Raw genomic sequence first — 18,527 nt, 5'->3', positions numbered from 1 at the left:
ACTGGTTTAGCGCCAATTACTTATCGTTAAATAATCATAAAACCAAATATATTAAATTCACCGCACCAAATGTCAAAAATGTAGATGCGAATATTTTATTAAATGGAGAGGTGGTAAAACCAGTGGAATCTGCTATATTTCTTGGCATTACTCTTGATTCCAAATTGCAGTGGGGCCCCCATATTGAAGGATTGGCGAATAGGCTTAGTTCTGCAGCATATGCGATTAAGAAAATCAGACGGTTAACTGACATAGATACGGCGTGATTAGTATACTTTAGTTATTTTCATAGTATTATGTCCTATGGTATATTGTTATGGGGCAGTGCGGCCGATATTAATACTATCTTTGTGCTGCAGAAGAGGGCTATTCACGCGATTTATAACCTAGGTCCTAAAGAATCATTAAGAGAAAAATTTAAAGAAATAAACATTTTGACTGTTGCTTCTCAATACATTTTTGATAATGTTTTGTATGTTCATAAGCACATTGAGGAATTTTCTAGTAACTGTGACATTCATAATGTTAACACGAGGAACAAACATAAACTTGTTATGCCTACTACTCGGTTGGGTCGAGTTAGTAAAGAGAGTGAGTTGTTAAAAAACGTTTGTGTGGGAAAGGTTATTATAGCATAAACGTTTTTCTTAATGACACCACGGACTGGGATTAAAGCGAACACCCTCAGGCTCTTTAATTATTAATGTTTATTGTACAATATTACATTGTAATCCATATTTTATATATAAAAAAAAAGCCCGCTGAGTTTCTTGCGCCCATTCTTCTCAAGTCTGAGGCAGTCTCTTTTGAATGGGTGGTAGATTTTGACGTTCAAGAAGTGATTATAAATCCTATTTTGAATAAAAATATTTGAATTTAAATTTGAATTTGAATGTTACATTGCTCTGTGTAGATACATGGGATAAAATGTTCGGAGTACTAGTTGTGTTCTCTTTCGTTTCCTTTTTTACAGTATCGGTTTGGTCTGTATTCTTTGGCTTTTTTGTGAGTAGCAATGTGTTGTGTTTCCTTCGACACTTATGGCAGGTAGTATTTCTTCTGCAGTGGCTAACGCTGTGTCCTGGCCATAAGCAATTAAAGCATAATCCCTCTTTCCCCACAAACTCCGATCTCGTAGTTGGGTCTAATCGTATAAACTCATCGCATTTGTAAATAATATGATTCCCCTTGCAGTAAGCGCAAGAAGTTTCTGATGAACTTGTTTTTGGTGCAGAGGTGTGAAAAGTTTTTGTTCTTATATTAGGCCTTTCCTTAGACTGTTTTGGTTGTATCATCTCTAATACTCTGAATTTTCCTCCAAGGAAGTCTTGAAACTTCTTCCATGTTGGAAGTTCTTGTACGGGTAGGTTTTTCAACTCTTCTTTCCATTACTTGTGTGAGTCTGCATCTAATTTATTCTTAATAATATGTATCATTATTGGATCCCAATTATCTATATTAACATTATTGTTTTTTAGGTTGTTGAGACATTGAGTTGTGGTATCCATCAAATCTTTAATTCCTTTGGCACTTGCATTGATAAGTTTTCTTTGTGATAGTAATCTATTGAATATGGTATTGACAATAACTCTTCTATTGTTGTATCTTTCTTTCAGAGTGTCCCATGCGACTTCATAATTTTTATCTGTTATGGATATGTGCTTTAGAAGTAGTTCAGCTTCCCCGGATAAGCTCGTTTTTAAATAATGCATTTTCTGTATGTCACTAAGTGATGTGTTGGAATGTATAAGCGACATATACAAATCTTGGTATGTATTCCATTCATTATAATTTCCATTAAATTATGGAATGCTTATTTTGGGCAACTTCACTTCTTGAGTGCTCTTTCCACTGTTTGGATTTTGGGACTTTTGTACAGCATGCTGTGGTTGCATTTTGTCTAACACGTCAGTTAACTCACATTTAGCTATAATATACTCTTCTTCGCCTTTAGAAAAAAAATCATCATCGAAATATTCATGCCTTCTCCGTTGTTCTAACGTTGCAACCTTAAGAATTTCATTATGTGTTTCTCGAAACGTTTCCCAATATTTTTCCAAGCTCTCAAGTCTAATTTTCACAAGTTGGCATTTAATCTTGCTTTTGGTGTCTTCTTAAAATTGATTAATGTTTTCGAAATAGTCGACAAGTTGTTCCCTTGCAGGACACACAAAGTTTTCATTGTTATTTATAATATCAACACTTTAACCCCAAAATATATATAGTCCAAAAGAAAGCTAAATTTTTATGAAAATGTTCTATGTTAATGTATACTACAAAATCACTTGATCCACATTTGATCAAAAATATTCTAAGTTAATGGAAACACTGGTTGCACTGTGTCCCAAATTTGCATTAATTTTCTAAGTCCAAAGATTTTATTTTGTAACGTAAAATTTCAGTGTTCAAATTATTCAAAATTTATTGAAGTTTGAAAAGCACAAAATTCATAAAGAAAAGATCTTAAAATTTTTGTTCCAATATTTACGAAAAATTAGTCTTTCATATTAACTGACTCAAAAGTACAAAGTTCAACCAATAACAAAGTCCACAAAAGCAAGCGTGCATCATACCCATCCAAAAGCAATCCAATATATTTGCCACTTCACTATACCACTCCCTATACTACTTTCACTTCACTATCACCACCTAACCAACACACTGCGTGGTGCTCCAACAACAGAGTCTTGGCCTAAATCCGGCTCGAAGGACCAATGTTGTACCCAGCACCAGGGAACCTTAACTTTCACGAAGACACTTCACTACTACACTGTTAAAATAAAACCGAACTGATATTCATTGTATATTTTGAACTGACTACTACAAATGATTGACAAATAATACGATTATCAAAATAAACATTAATAGCGCAAGGTAAAATAATTGCTTTTATATTTATAGCGCCATCTATTGGAATCCAATCAAAACCACATATCAAATCAACTTGAACAGTGTGTTTATTTAGCATAAATAATATCAGCAAGGAGGTTGAACTATTTTGAATATTGTATTCGCAGCATTAAATTTTTTTATTCGTTTAATTTTATCAGTCAATGTCATATGAATGGAGTGATTGAGAACAGTTTTGTAAGTTTTGAACTGCTAGGTAACTAAAAATTACACACATAAACACACATATAGATTATAATATAATATAAAAACTTCTGCCACCACAAGCAGCAAGAAAAATAATGGTCAGGCTATTCGGACGCTCTAAAAGTTTAAAATAAGATCCTGAACCAAGTACAATATATAAAGCCCACATAATATAATACATAGTGTCACAAGAGGGATTTCAGAGGATAAAAAACCTAGCTGGGAAAACGCATTTCCAGGGTATTTACACCATGCAAAGCTCGATAACCCAGTTCCAAACAAAACTAAACAAGAATATTTTAAAACAACATATTTCAACTTACTCGAGAAGCAGCTGATAATAGGTACGACTATGATTATTTAAGTGAAAGATATTATCACAGCAAAGAATAAGTGAAAAAAACTTAGAAAAATTAATTAAACTAATTACTTTTGCTCATCGTTTGTCTCTTGCGTTTAGGTTACGTTCATTAAAACTTAATACCTTCATTAAAACACAAAACATTGTTTGTGGTTTACTGTTAGATACGTTAATTACATTATTCTCTTTATACTGTGGTCTTGTTTTGTTTTGACCTTTTAAGCATACAATGTAATTATGCTTATACGCAGTAGTACCTTAAATATATTGTCTTAGGTAATATTTAAATGGAAGTATTTGTTTTAACAGACTTATAAGTTTATATCTTTGTTCAAATGTTGTTAATTGATATCTTTAGTGTTAATTAATGCCCCTGAGTTTCGTCGTTGTGCAATATTCACCATTAGTCTCACTGACATAGCTTACGGCCTGACCACGGGACAGTCGCTATAGTGAATATTTGCATCTAGCGACTAGAATAAATGTATCGAAATGTACAGATCAAGCCACGCGCTACGGCGAATGACAAAACGGCCGGCGAAATTTACCGAGCGAACCATGCGGGCGACTGACACAAAATATGAATTAATCAGTACGGTGCAAGCCACGGCGTCAAGCGGGAGACGCGGCGAACAGTACAGAAACTAACAAGTTTAGTTGTTTTCGCCGCGAATAAAATAAACTGTGAAACTTTCATATTTTTTCTGGTTGAATATTATCTGAATTTCTAGTACTTCTTGTGGAATTTTCCATCCCCCGAATCCTGTTCAAATCATTTACTCCACAAGTTTTTCCAAATATTACGTTTTGAACTAAGAAACTATTAGTTTATGAGCAATATCGCGATAACTTTGATAAAGACATCGCTCTCGCCCAAAGAGTAAGTAAGTTTAAGTTGTGACTGCTCGTGGCTCTCAAACTGTGCCGCGCGGATGGTCTCTCCTCGCACCACTTGGCCTTTCGCACCGCACATGCCTTTGGCCTGGCCGTTAAACTTAGGGGTTAAACGCGGCCTCCATACAATAATTAATAACTGTTACGACCTAGCCGTCTACTATAATATTATTTTTTACCTTATGTTTTGAGTACTATCATTTATTTATTTATTATTTATTACATAATTATTGTATTTAATAATGGAAGGACTTGTGGCTGTAATCGCGACGGCCGCCTTATTGCTGCTAGGTAGCTACTGAAAATCAGAGTTGGGTGAAACCCAACTAATATGCTGAGTAGCAAACCTTTTTGGGACATAACACTGCAAACACCACCTTATTATGTTGATATAGACTAAGCCTTACTTTAGTTTTTAATGTATGTCAGTTTTAATTAGATAAGTCATATTAAAGTAATTTTTTGAGATTAAATGATTGATGTAAATTTTCACGTGTATTTGTAGTGTTTGTTCCAAATAAAGATATACTTACTTACTTACTTACTTACAAGAAATGACTCCTACTGAACCCTCGACTAAACTTGTGATTTATTAGCCTTATTTATTCATCAATGAGTTATCACCCTTAATGTATACGCATAACTTTCCTATATCCATAACAACTTAAGAAACTGTAGATTATATAATATGTAACTAACTTAGAGTTTTATTTTTTCAAATTCAAATTCAAAATTCAAATATTTTTATTCAAAATAGGATTTAAAATCACTTATTGAACGTCAAAATCTACCACCCATTCAAAAGAGACTGCCTCAGACCTGAGAAGAATGTTATTAGGGAAGTTCTACCATTTAAGTCATAAACTACCTAAGAGCACGCTGAAATGTTTATAATATAGTTTCCTAGAGAAGTCCATTATGCGCTCGCATGCAATGAATTAACTTTTAAAACAATTTTAGATTAATCAGAGTCATTTCAATTTAGGTGCTTAAAACTACTTGTAGATAGAAAAAACTAAACTCTATACTAAATTTGTAAAATGCTTTTGGTAAATTTTAATCGTTAAAACTAAACATTGTCGGACTTGGGAGTATAGTCACAGCCATAACATTAGGATAATGTCCACGGGCAAATATTATATAGCTAGGACAATAAACAACTCATAGAGACTCACAATAACGCTCAAACCTACGACTAAAACCTATAACTGAAGCAAAACTGTGCCTACGTGTCTATTAGGCATAGAGTTCGTTCAGTTGTGTTTCAACCGCGCTTTGAATACAACGCCACGCAGTGAAAATGTGTTCAGTGAAAAACTGTCCAACTAACAACATATTATCCAAACTTAAAAAGGATGATGTATCGTAATTCAAGTAATGCCTTTAAATTAACAAAACCATGTAACTAACTTGACATTTTTAATTATTTTGCTAAATAATTACATTGCGATTGCTGAAACAAAATACATTGTGTCTTATGTTATAGTCGTATAATCGTAGAGCGTATACAATAGATTTTGAATATTACTAGTACGAAATAAGGTGTTAATTTGAATTAATGTTTTAATGTTATCTGTATAAATTAATGTATACGTAAATACATCGACACTTGGACATTTTTGACGACCCTTTAATAGGCGAATGTGAGTCTAAATGCTTATAGTATGTCGACGACCTAGAAACAGTAATTATCATGGTGATAGAACTATTAAAAAACGCCATCCCAATTTACTTAACGACTTCCCCGAAGATATTGGAACGAGCGTAAAACTAAGCTTTAAATATATGCTAAAAAATATCTTTTGGAAAGTATTTGTTGCTAAAATGTTTATATCTTGTTACAAAATGTAGTGTGACTGTAAGATCCCCTAGTCAAAGCGTCTAGACGGCTTTGTAGGATTTTTATCACAGTGTATATTGTTTGCGCCATATTGCATTTGCTCATTTCAGAACTATCATGTAACTTTTAGAGTCAACGTCAGTTGTCAAGTTCTCCTTTCCACTTCCCGCTTCCTCATCTCTCATTCCGCACCCCGTTAGCTCGCCCTACACACTCTCTTGTACCCACGAGAGAGGGTGAGATCACGCGCTGACACGCTTGCGCAGCGCCCCGCTGTCCTCTTATTCTCGTTTTATAATCGCGGACGCGCCACCTAACTAACCTGATCAGTGACTCAGTGATCTAACCACCAAACACGAACCAAACAAAGAAGAAAGAATTCATATAAAGGCCAGTTGTCTCCCCCGGGGGTTGAAGAGCATTTAGCACACCAAATACTATAATATTCGTAATAATTAAATATATAATAATAAACGGTATTTAAAAAAATATATACCTTAATAAGGGTATTATTAATGTTCTCTATAACAAGCACTTTTGTTAGAAATCGATTTCGTCGACATTGCTATTGGTGGGTTTTTAATACAATGTTATCTGAAAACAATAATTTTCGTTTGTAATGAGATAAAATCGAGGCACAACAGTTCGGATAGGAGTTGAAAGCCATAACTTGCTAGTTTTATTACTACTACGTGCCTCGTTTCTGTGGCGATATATAAAATTACTGGAAAGTGCTTTTAACGAATTATATTGAATTATTAAAATTATTTATTTGTTCCATAAGGTACATTGTTAATAGTTTTCAATAAAAAAGTTTTATTAAAAACCTTTTTAATCAAATTTTACCAAATGTTCAATCCAACTTGAGAGATAGGAGAGTTTTTATATCGATTCGTGATATTTTTTAATTTTATTAATAATTAATTATATGTGATAAGTTTTTGACGTGTAAGTCAAACTGTGGTGGGAAAGATCTGCTATGATATTATTTCATTACAAGAGCGGGGAAAAACGAAATAATTATTGTTATCATTTCCTTAAAGCGTCTGTTAATGCTCGGGTTTCACTAGCGGGCTACGGCGAATATCCGCCGTAGTCAAGCCATTCGTAGCACCGCGGTGTGTAGCGGGCGCAGACGGGGTTTTGTCGCGACAACATTCCCGCGGAAGGCGATGTAGTTGACTGCGTAGATGTGGCCAGGAATATCGCGTTAACCTTTAGACGATGTTTTTGGGGCGACATGACAGCGCGACACGAAACATCGCCCGATAATGAATGCCCCAGCATACGAGAGGAAGACACCTTCTATTTCTGATGCTTACATTTAGGACATGCGAACATTTATGTACTAAGTAAGAGAAATATGGTCTCAGATAAACGTGTGGGCTATACTTGTGTTAGTAGTTAGTATAGTTGTGTAATATGGTATTTACATCGAGTCTCTTTCTGTTAGACAACCGATGAAAACAGGTCAGATATATTACTACAGTCTGCGTGAAAGCTAAATCTTACACTCGTGATTTATGTGCCGCTTTTGTTAGTGTGCGTGCATTACTAAAAATAAAACTGTCAACCTCTTTTTTCGACGATTTCACAGCTGTCACAGTCTGTCAAGATGTATAAATGATCTAATATATATATTAAATGTAGCGCTCACGTGGTAAAAATCAAACTTTATAATATTTCTTATTTTTACTATCGGTAAATAATAAATATAATATTATTGATAATAAACTAGCGCATAATATTGTTTTGTAGGTACTAATTTGTAATCTTTACAATATATTATGACGACCTGTATAGCCGAGTGGTTAGCGATCCTACCTACTAAGCTAGTTCTAGGTTCGAATCCCGGTAGGTGCCAGCATTTATATGATGAATATGGATGTTTGTTTCCGAGTCATGGATGTTTAAATGTATGTTAAAGTAAGTATATTGTATTAAATATATCATTGTCTTGTAACCCATAACACAGGCTATATATGCTTAACTTGGGGCAAGATAATTTGTGTAAAAAGTGTGTCAATATTATTATTATTATTATATGATATAATTTATTAAAATCGTAAACTTATGACATAACATTGAATATTTTATTAAAGAATGCTTGTTTGTTCTACAGACAAAGCCGAATCGAAAAAAACTCGTTATATAATTATTGGCTTTATATAACTACTGAATGCTTCTTAAAACTGTCCAGGAAGACGATGTCGCGGGCAGTAGCTAAATCTAGTATTTTATATTTTAAAACATGTCTCATTGAGCGCTGTTTTTTAATTTTATGAATTTAACCCTACGGTGAGGCGGTAAGGTATATTTTACAATAGCAGGTGTTTATCATGTTGACGCGGTCACTTTAAATATAATTTTGTATGGAATCTTATATCTATGGTTTTAATATATCGATGCTTACACATTGAATTGAAATTACCTGCTGCTACTGACTATACAAGTACAATCATACATTTTAAACTAATTTCCCAATCTTATATCAATATATTATAAATCAGATCGATACACTAAAGAAATTAAATTAAAATTAGTTAACAAAATATTATGTAAGTTTATAAGATTGAGTTTTTATTCCACGTTACTTTTTACGTTTGCTACCAATAAAAAGTTTTACTTTATTGATATCTAAATATTTAGGGTGACGTCACCAAATGGCATAACGGGAGACCAGTGCTGGTTTTCAAACCTGCAAACATGTTGAGTTGGGACCATTTTTGAATCTTATATAGTAGAAATATCTTTTTGTTTTTGCTTTTCTTATGAAAATAAGGGACATGACGAGCAGGACGTTCAGCTGATGGAAATTGACACGCCTTGCCCATTACAATGCAGTGCCGCACAGGATTCTTGAAAAACGCCAAAAATTCTGAGCGGCACTACAACTGCGCTCGTCACCTTGAGACATAAGTTGTCAAGTCTCATTTGCCTAGTAATTTTACTAGCAATGGCGCCCTTCAGACCAAAACAAAGTAATGCTTCCACTTTACTGCTTCACAGTAGAAATAGGCGCCGTTGTGGTACCCATAATGTAACCGGCATCCTGTGCAAAGGAGCCTCCCACTGGTAAAATAGCTGTTTGTCCCTATTATCCCTATCATAGGTTTATTTTTATTTTATATCCAACTTTATTATACTACAAATACGTTAAAAAAGCAACTCTTTCTTTTTTCGTTCTTTCTTTTCTGAAATAAATAATACAGATCTTATATACTTAAACTCAATTTAATGCATACAAAGAAAGCCACTATATTAGTCATCTGTCTTCCTGTCTGTCAAGATCCTTGTTCTAAGAAACCCTTGATGTTAAAATCTGCAATAGTCTTCTGTTTTTCCCCTCAGTAAGTAAATCAAAACCCAATGAGTACTTCCTATTGATGGAAAACCATGAAAATTGTACGAGAAGCACGTCCCACATTACAAATGAAGGAAAAATACGAAAATCTTTATCGTTTTTATGTTTCAAGTTTTATGTAGTTAAACCAAACCTAGTTTTACGGCCTAAAGTGCTTGTGATAGGCAGAGTGTCTTTTTGTGTTACATTTCATGTTGTGTTCGCCCAGGAGTTAGTAATCTAATCTTGAATACAAGAGAATGCTGGGTTTGAATGCCGGTAGGTCCAAATGTTTGACTGACACAGTAATTGGTATGTAATTTAATAACGTCTTTTGCCTTTTTTGGGTTAAGAAAATGTGTACAAAATTGTGTTACTGATAATAATTTATGAGTAATGTCAGCTTGATGTGTTAACAAGCGCTACCAACGTCATGAACTGCCATAAGATAACCCAATTAAAAATTACATTTATTTAAACGCTTCAAACATGTCTGTTGGCTAGGAATTAGATCGGCTCCTAGCCAGTACTGACTTACGTAGTAGTTACGAACCCTCCAACTCCTCCTCCTTTAACTACTGTTAATATTTAAATACTATTTAATATAAGTATCACTATGATTAGAAATAACTATAATAGCATATAATGTTAGATCTTTAGTAAACTTGGTTCGAGTAAGTTAGTTGGCACTACAGCATCATCACGGTAGACCGTCGTGCTCTATATAAGCTAGACAATAGTAAGGGGTGACGCTGCCCAAATTGTATTGAGTCAGTTCTTATTATAATTATTAGTGGAACCTGAAAAATACAGTTATTTCAATTTTATTAAGTGCGTTTAAATAACCAACCCCTTCTACGGTACTGTTAAACTGCTTTTCTTTTAAAATAAAGTTCAGTGTACTAGTATTACAGAATACTATAATTATTTTATGAGTATGGAATATTCAAGTCAGACTGGAATTTGTTAACTTCTAAATCATATTGGTTCTTGTACAGAAACGCATGCACGGTTGGAAGCTGTACACTATGGTTGGAGGTCTTCTGATAGTGGACGTGGCAATACTAACGGCCTGGCAGATCCGAGATCCTCTACAAAGAAGGGTGGAGATATTTCCTCTGGAAGCACCACGGCACCACGATGACGATGTTCATATAAGACCAGAGCTGGAGCATTGTGAAAGCGAGCACAACGCTGTATAGCTTGGTAAGGGAAACTAACTACTAAAAACTGATTTTTTTTATGATAATAGGGTGAGACAAGCAGGTCCTTCAGCTGATGGTAATTGATACGTCCACTCAGGATTCTTGAAAAACCCAAAAATTCTGAGCGGCACTACAACTGCGCTCGTCACCTTGAGACAGGATCTCATTTGCCTAGTAATGCTTATGCATTACTGCTTTTGCATGAAAATAAAAATTATACGTATTGCAGTAACAATAAACAAACATACTGACATTCACGCACTACGTATAATCGTCCGAAGCACTGTCGTGTGTGTCGTAATATCGGGTAGGTCTGAGAATCGGCCATCATCTATTTTTCATACTCCAAGTGATAAAGGTCACCCACCCAAATTTTTGTTTTGTGACATTTTTTTTATTTTTATGATTCAGCTTAAAAAAATACACCCAACTTCAAATTTTCACCTGTCTACGATTTACACCTATTCTTGTATCGCGAATTTAATAATATTTTATTCCATCCACAGATACGCAATAGAATTGCAAGATGGTAATCGAATATAATGATTATTGTAGTACGATAAACTTTGTACGATATAGTTGGTAGGTCTGAGAAACGTTCGTCATCAATTTTTTATACCCCAAAAATTTTAATTATTGAATATTTTTATTACTTTATACGGCACATTTGCTGGGTCAGCTAGTTAAAATATAAAAATTTAACAATCTCTTGTATAGTATGGGAAATCCATGTTTTTAAGGTGATAACCCTCACTTCTATCGTATCGTTATAAAATGTTGTTTGCTTTGTTCAACTCTCAGGTTGTGGCTTCATGTGAACGCTTGGCTCAGTTGGCTAGAGCACCTTCACGGAACGCCGGAGGTCGTGGGTTCGAGTCCCGCATCGTTGATAAAGTTATGTTTTTCAAATTTTATTTGTGTATCTATCATTAATTATTATTGTATAATTATTATATTATTGCAATTAGACATATTATTTATACAAGTGGGATGCCGGTTTCTGGGGCGCTGTAGCATACGTGAAATATAAAAAAGTCGGTAAATATTTACCATATCTTTAGACTTAATGATAAGTTATCTCATGTTTCATCAGAAATTTAAAAAAAAATCTTAATTTGGTAGTGTCTCCCTACGAATGAGTCTCGGATTTTTTTGCAATAAACGAAGCACACCTTACGTTTGATTAAATTGAAAGTTTCGTAAGCTTTGGTAAAAAGATAATCAGCTTAGAAAGCTTTTTACGTTGACAGGCCATATGATGGATGGCTCTTCAAGAAGTTTCTCATTAGATTAGCCTGATCCAAGAGTTATATTTTTGTAATTAAAATAAAAATAAATTACGGGCGATCTGAGGTCGGGAAGTGAAAGTGGGGGGCGGTTAAGGATAAAAATGGTTTATCTCAATTCCCGATGAAACTAAAAGTCCTACGAAAAAAAGTTAAGTTAGTTTTCACATAACCTCAAAACTGATGTGAATTTTATCTTAAACATTTATATGGCACTTGAAGTAGTGTCTTATTAGAAGTCCGATCTAAGTCCTATATTTTCCTTCTTAACATTTAGGTTTAGATACATATTTATAACTAGTTTAAAGCTTTAAGAGATAGTCTGAATAGTACTTAACTCTAAATTAATATTAATGTGGTTCTTTGGTATAGCAACACATTTGTGTATTAAGGAGTAAGATATTCGAACTGCTATGATGACTAGTACGAAAGTACCTCAATTATTTCTTAAAAATAACCAAGCGAATAAGTTGTTTGAAAATCTATATCTATATATATACCAGTGGGAGGCTCCTTTGCACAGGATGCCGGCTACATTATGGGTACCTACCACAACGGCGCCTATTTCTGCCGTCAGGCAGTAAAGTGTAAACATTATTGTGTTTGAGTCTGAAGGACGCTATAGCTAGTGAAATTACTGGGCAAATGAGACTTAACATCTTATGTCTCAAGGTGACGAGCACAACTGTAGTGCCGCTCAAAATTTTTGGGCTTTTCAAGAATCCTGAGCGGCACTGCATTGTAATGGGCAGGGCGTATCAATCACCTCAACGTCCTGCTCGTTTCGTCACGTATTTTCTAAAAAAAAAAAATCTACCGATAATGACTATTTGGATGTTTTATACAGCACGACGTTCGAGCTAAATTCGATCGGAGCAAAAAATTTTGTGTAAACCAATGGCGCTGGTAATTCGATATAAATATATATTTAAGAGGACTTTATTTGATTATTTTAATCGAGGAATTATTGTGAGTACTCTTTTAGTCCCTACCTCATTGTGCAAAATCAGGCTAAAGATAAAACCACTAACCTTAAATTTCCTCGCCTCTGCCTGACTCGTATCCAGCACCTTAACTTCCAGCTCGATACAGGGCACTCGTAGCTCAGTAGAAGTTCGACACGGAGACTTTAATATGAATCGAAGCTATGACGTACGACGTAACAATAGAACAAGGAGGTTTTCAGAGAGCAAAGTTTTTTTATTCAGACATTCAGCTGATGGTAATTGATACGCCCTGTCCATTACAATGCAGTGTCGCTCGGGATTCTTGAAAAGCCCCAAAATTTTGAGCGGCTCTACAATTGCGCTCGTTACTTTGAGACATAAGATGTTATGTCTCATTTGCCCAGGAATATCACTAGCTATGGCGCCCTTCAGACCCAAACACAATAATGTTTACACATTACTGCTTCACGGCAGATATAAGCACTGTTTTGGCATCCTGTAAAAAGAAGCCTCCCACTGATGAAGTGAGAGTGACAGCACCTCTTCTTCGCAGTGTTCGGACGCGGACTCTTGACTGTTGCTATGCAACGATCAACTGCAATTACAACATACATTGACAAAAAGACTTCAATAACTTTCTACTGTGTTTTTTACTAATTTATTAACCAATCATATTTAGAGTTGAACACATCAGTAAATAAGGAGTGATAGTAAGTTATGTCGAGGAATTGGACCAGCTCCGGGATGGCCGTCTTACTGCGTTGGACTAGATCACCATAACATTTGCATGGAATCTAGTATCTTTATTTTTTATGACAATAAGGGATTACAATGCAGTGCCGCTCAGGATTCTTGGAAAATCTAAAAATTCTTAGGGACACTACAACTGCGCTTGTCATCTTGAGACATAAGATTAAGTCTCATTTGCCTAGTAATTTCACTAGCTACGGCGCACTTCAGACCGAAACACAATAATTATTACACATTTCTGCTTGACGGCAGAAATAGGCGACGTTGTGTTACCCATAATCTAGCCGGCATCCTGCGCAAAAGCGTCTCCCTGGTTAATATATCATTTCTTAGTACATTTAAGTTGAAATAAATAATGTAGATGTTGTTATTGAACTCATCCTCATGTGTTATTAGGGCTACACACTACACACATCATAAAAAATCCTCATAGGTATACTGAATTTAAGGTCAGTCCGATTACGTCAATATCATGTTTCTCAGAAACGCTTGTCCAATCAAAAATATGGATGTTATAACTGGAATGAGAGTGTATGATTTATTTCGTAGAAATATGTGAATGGAAAAATTCTATGAAAATCCATTTCCAACGTGTTCTTATTTTATTTTGTGTTTGAAATATGAATATTTTTACAGACTGCAATTCTGGCGAATTAAGACTTACGTACAAACTACGTGTCGAGTTATTTTTTTTCAAAGGCTACCATCAGGACTTCAATTCGCTATCTGTGTTCTATTTTTATAATTACTATTTTCTATTAAATATTTTTATTTTCCTCGTAGAAGTAATATATAGCTATGTATCTCTTGTGAGATAGTGGGACACCACTTCTCGGGTGTGTTGAGGCCTTCGACTACAAATTGCACTCTTACTAGGAATCTTATTCTCCTCAGTAAGAAGTAAATTAGCTATTTTTGTTGCGCTGCACATTTTGAATGGAAAAAATATGCATTAGATCTACCTCATATTATCATAAGCGCATCGGCGCTCAATGATCCACCGATGTACGGGTAGATCGACGCGATGTTGTCAATGCGTATTATTTTACGTTTAGCAATTTATAATACGATTACTTATAATTAGGATAATTTGAGTGAATGTGTCAGACAGCTATTGAAACAAGGGTCTAAACATGATGAAGGAGTGGGGCACAGTAGGGCTATACTTGGATTTGGTGTATCTGAAAAATCTGTCGGTTTGGGAAGGTAAATGGGTGTAGTCTGTCCATAACTGCATCAGTTAAAAATTTTAGGCATAAAATTCTCAAGAGACATCCGGACAATTAAAATGAAATATCTCATATGTCTTTACCGTCTTATACAGGACTTCTTCAACCCAGGATAGAAATTGTGATATTCTGCGACAGAAACAGATGTGATGGCAATACCACCCGGAAGTATACTGCGCATGCGGTTGGTTCTGTAGTAACAATCAAAAATTATTAACGTAAATTTATAAAAGCATTTGTAATTAAAGTCAAATTTGTTTACAAAAAAAGTGCGCCAAAGCGTTAAAAGTAAATCACTTAAGTAATTAAAAATACATTAGTAGTTGATACTACAGGGTCGCAGACATGCAAGGAACCGTACTTCAAACTTCTTCATCCTAATATTATAATATTCCCTTGCAATTAAGACAGTTTTTACATGTGTCAAGACACATGTAAAAACTGTCTTTCAAGAATGTTTTGTCAGGCAATTCTGTTATGATCGTTAGGAGTGTGTTATAGAACCTAACACAATTTCCCAAAAATGACTTATTTGCTTTAGTAGTTCTAAAACCTAACCTAACCTAACACAACACCTACCCAATGTTTTGTGTTAGTAAGTAAGAGTAGGAAACGCAGTACTGGTAGGCCCCCCAAAAGATGAACCGACGATCTGATCAAGATCGCCGGAATACATTGGATGAGGTTAGCGCAGTACCGATTATCGTGGAGATCTTTGGGGGAGGCCTGTCCAGCAGTGGACGTCTTCCGGCTGATGATGATGAAGGTAAGAGTATTCTTACCAATATCAGTGTAGTACGAACACGTGAAATTTTTGATATCAGTGCAATAAACGAAAATATGCAAGGTTTCAATTCACAATTAATTGTAATAGTTATATCACACCGCAAATACTTCTTCTTTTACATAAAAGATTATATGCAATGATGATAAAGAATATATTTTTCAGTTTAATTTGTGTTATTAATCCCAGAAGTGAGGGTTATCACTTTAAAAAAATATAAAGATTGTTTAGATTTGCAAGAGCGACATCTCAAGTCAATTTCCTAATATGAAAATATTGGGGTTGAACAGGTTATCAAATGTAAAGTAGATCCTGTAGATGAAGCCACAACCTGAGACTTGAACAAAGCATACAAGATTTTATAAGCAATACGTCACTCGATGTTGTTGGCTCAGTTGGAAAGAGCGTTCGCATGGAACGCGAGAGAGAGTTCGCGGGTTCGATCCCCGCATCGTTAATAAAATTTTGTTTTCAGTTTAGTTTGTGTTATATGAAATGAAATTATTTATTCTGCTTTGGAGTAGGGTATGTCCAGATCTTCAATGTTACAATGTGTCCACTATCCAGCTTATATTAAAAGCATGCAAAAACTTAACACTTAAGTATATTTTAAATATTCATTACTAGTATAAAAATTATTTTCAAGCAGCCATTTAAAGAGTCTTGACATAAACATTTTGTTTGACACTACTTTCAAGTCCTCATATATTGTTAGCCAGCGATATGTTCAACAGTCTTATTGAGATTACAGACTTATTCACGTGTCGGAGATTTATTGCGTGACACGCCCTTCTCGCGGCGCGTGACATGCGCCCCAAATGTGAATGGTGTTTTGTTTGGCACACATCAATGTCATGAGCAGAATTTACGTAAAATATTTTTCAGAACTCGCATTTTGTTTTAAGTGTGACTGTGAAAATGGTTTAGCTAGCGGAATCGCCGAGAATTTTAACGATTTAAAGACCTTTTGAAGAAGCGGCACAAACATTTAATATTTTGACGGACAGATGGCCGTACCGGAAACGCAGTGATGGTAGGCCCCCCGACAATCTGGTCAAAATCCCTAAAATATGTTGGATGAGGGCAGCGCAGGACCGATCGTCGCGGAAATCTGTTGGGGAGGCCTTTGTCCAGCATTTGCCGTCTTCCGACTGATGATGATGATGATGATGAAGTAGTGGCACTAACAGAAAAAAAAATAATAATAATAGCATAAATAATATAAAAGGGTATTTGCTTATACTTTATACATGATATAAATTTAAACAACGTCAAGGCAAGATTATTAATACGAAAACTATTTATATTTTGTTCTATAATCATAAAGTAATGATATTTACAATATCTAATATATAAAATTCTCGTGTTCTGGTGTTTGTTACCAAACTCCTCCGAAAAGGTTAAACCAATTTGTATGAAATTTTGTGTACATATCGGGTAGGTTTGAGAATCGGCCAACATCTATTTTTTATACCCCTAAATGATAAGGGTCACCAGCCCCTAAATATTTATCAAACTTCAGCTGAAAGACGTCCTCTGCTGGATAAGGCTGACTATGGGCCTTATGAGCTTTCGCATAATAAGAACGAATGTCATCATTGGCAATACACTAGTTAAAGAATTCGTCTTAAGAGATTGTGGTATTTGGGACGAGAAGCAGTAGGTACGCAAAAGGAGGTTGCAGAAAAAATTTGTTTACGGATAAGAATTTTTTTACCAAAAAAATGACCGTATTTATGCTCAAAGCCTTAAGGAAGCTTCCCAAATAGTCGACAGAGTGCAACATGGGCACTATCTGACTTCAGTGATGGTTTGGTGGGGTATTAAGAGAAGGTCTCAAAACATCGGCACAAGTGTATCAAGATACTATTCTTGAGAAAGAAGTGAAGCACCTTAACAACACCGTGTTCAATAACTAAGAATAGTCCTTTCACCAATACTCGGCGCCGGGTCATATAACTCGGTCTACGCAGTCTTGGTTCTTACTGATCAGATTGATCGATCGGATTTAAACCCGATCATAAAAATTTGCGCTGAATAGTTTCTATTCTATTTGTATAATTATTATATCGTGGGTTCCATACTTGAGAGCAAAACTCGAGGTTACTACGCACGTCGGAGAAATATAAAATTTTAACAGTCTTTATGTTTCAAAATTGCGAGCTAGATCTTTTTATAAATCCTAAAGCTTTATTAACTTTTTGATTATGAAATCAATATGTTTTTCGTATGTTAATTTAGAGTCGTGTGATATATATGATGCCCAGATCGCGTATTTCATCAACACGGTTTATTAAATACGGTTCGTGGTTTTTAAGTTTATAATTAAATTGTATCGGTTTCTCCTTCGACTAAAAATCATGTAGAGTTTATATTTAAGGAATGTATGAATATGATTATGTAGTATGCCAATTACTTCGCCAGGTACTTTTCCGAGTACATTTCATTAAATGAAGTACAAGTGCAAGTGCAAGTGCAAGTGCAAGTGCAAGTGCAAGTGCAAGTGCAAGTGCAAGTGCAAGTGCAAGTGCAAGTGCAAGTGCAAGTGCAAGTGCAAGTGCAAGTGCAAGTGCAAGTGCAAGTGCAAGTGCAAGTGCAAGTGCAAGTGCAACTGCAAGTGCAAGTGCAAGTGCAACTGCAAGTGCAAGTGCAAGTGCAACTGCAAGTGCAAGTGCAACTGCAAGTGCAACTGCAACTGCAACTGCAAGTGCAAGTGCAAGTGCAAGTGCAAGTGCAAGTGCAAGTGCAAGTGCAAGTGCAAGTGCAAGTGCAAGTGCAAGTGCAAGTGCAAG

At 35.1% G+C, this 18,527-nt stretch overlaps 1 pseudogene; it reads left to right on the top strand.

The window, feature by feature from the left end:
- The window catches only part of LOC126965583 (gamma-aminobutyric acid type B receptor subunit 1-like), a 78,801-nt pseudogene that overhangs the window by 40,576 nt on the left and 19,698 nt on the right, over positions 1-18,527 (top strand).

The sequence above is a fragment of the Leptidea sinapis genome, chromosome 8 (assembly GCF_905404315.1).
Source record: "Leptidea sinapis chromosome 8, ilLepSina1.1, whole genome shotgun sequence".
In the NCBI taxonomy this organism is placed as follows: domain Eukaryota; kingdom Metazoa; phylum Arthropoda; class Insecta; order Lepidoptera; family Pieridae; genus Leptidea; species Leptidea sinapis.
The sequence above is the reverse complement of the archived record's forward strand: the minus strand, read 5'-3'. Positions and strand labels throughout refer to the sequence as shown.